Source organism: Dipodomys ordii, unplaced genomic scaffold (assembly GCF_000151885.1).
Source record: "Dipodomys ordii isolate 6190 unplaced genomic scaffold, Dord_2.0 Scaffold13, whole genome shotgun sequence".
In the NCBI taxonomy this organism is placed as follows: Eukaryota; Metazoa; Chordata; class Mammalia; order Rodentia; family Heteromyidae; genus Dipodomys; species Dipodomys ordii.
In genome coordinates this window covers 17,236,549-17,238,122 of record NW_012267229.1, presented here as the reverse complement: position 1 = coordinate 17,238,122, position 1,574 = coordinate 17,236,549, and positions in this window count along the sequence as shown.

The window sequence follows — 1,574 nt, the reverse complement described above, 5'->3', positions numbered from 1 at the left end:
AGTTCTTCAGCTCAAGGCTAGTGCTCTACCACTTGAGCCAGAGTGCCACTTTCAGTTTTCTGGTAGTTAATTGGAGATAAGAGTCTCATGGAGCCGGGCGCTGGTGGCTCACGCCTGTAATCCTAGCTACTCAGGAGGCTGAGCTCTGAGGATCGCGGTTCAAAGCCAGCCCGGTCAGGAGAGACTCTGAGACTCTTATCTCCAATAAACCACAAGAAAACCGGAAGTGGCGCTGTAGCTCAAGTGGTAGAGCGCTCGCCTTGAGCTGAAGAGCTGAGGGACAGCACCCAGGCCCAGAGTTCAGGCCCCACGACCGACAAAAAAAAAGAGTCTCATGGATGTTCCTGCCTGGGCTGACTTTGAGCTGGGATCCTTAGATCTCAGGCTTCTGAGTAGCTAGGGTTACAGGTGTGAACCACTGGCATCCAGCTATATACAGCTTTCAAAACACAAAGTGTTGTGTTGCTTTCCAAGGAGGTGTTAGAAATAAATCAACATGCCTATGATCTCAGGAAGCGGAGATCTGAGGCTCAAGTTTCAATACCAGCCCTTGCAGGAAAGTCCATGAGACTCTCATCTCCAATTAACTACCAAAAACAAAAAACAAAAAAAAAACAACCACCGAGCTGGAAGTGGAATTGTGGTTTAAGTGGTTGAGTGCTAGTCTTGAGCAAAAAAGCTCTGGGACAGTCTCAAGCCTCAAGTTGAAGCCCCAGAACAACTTTGGATATTCCCAATACTTTGGGTACTCTGTGTGTGTATGTTTGTGTGCACACACGTGCCAAACTGGGGCTTGAACTCAGGCCCTCAAACTCACTGGACTTCTTCACTTATGGCTTGAGCCACACTACCTTTTTGCTGTGCCACCAGCTTTGGGTACTCTTTAGACAATTTTTTTTTTTCCCCGTCGGTCATAGAGCTTGAACTCTAGGCCTGGGCGCTGTCTCTGAGCTCTTCAGCTCAAGATGAATGCTCTACACTTGAGCCACAGTGCCACTACTGGCTTCTTCTATTCATGAGGTACTGAGGAATCGAACCCAGGGCAAGCACTCTACCACTAAGCCACTTCCCACCCCCTCTTTTGACAATTTAATCCAATGATTCTAAGAACCATAACTTGAATTTTTTCTTCTCCACCCCCACCCAAATTCTAGGTATTTAAAAACAGGAAGCACAACCTGGCATAACCTCACAAGTAATTAGTCAGGGTTTACTTTTTCCTGTCTGCTTTTCTTCAAATAATTTACATGAATAATTTATTTACCTGATTTATCAAAAATCCTTCTTGGTTTTGTTATTAAGATTTTACAAATAGCAAATCAAAAGTATGGTTCAGGCTAGAAATGACAAAATTCTTGCCCTTGTGTGTACAAAGCTCTGGGTTCAATCCTCATTGCAAAAAAGAACAAACATAAGCCAGCTTTGAGCCTAATTACAGGCACGATGCTTCATACCTGTAATTTCAGCATTCAACAGATTTGGGAAAATCAGGCTAATATCACTTCTTAGCCTTTTGGACAACTTTTTTTTGGTGGGGGGGGTCCAGTCGTGCGGCCTGAACTCTGGGCCTGGGC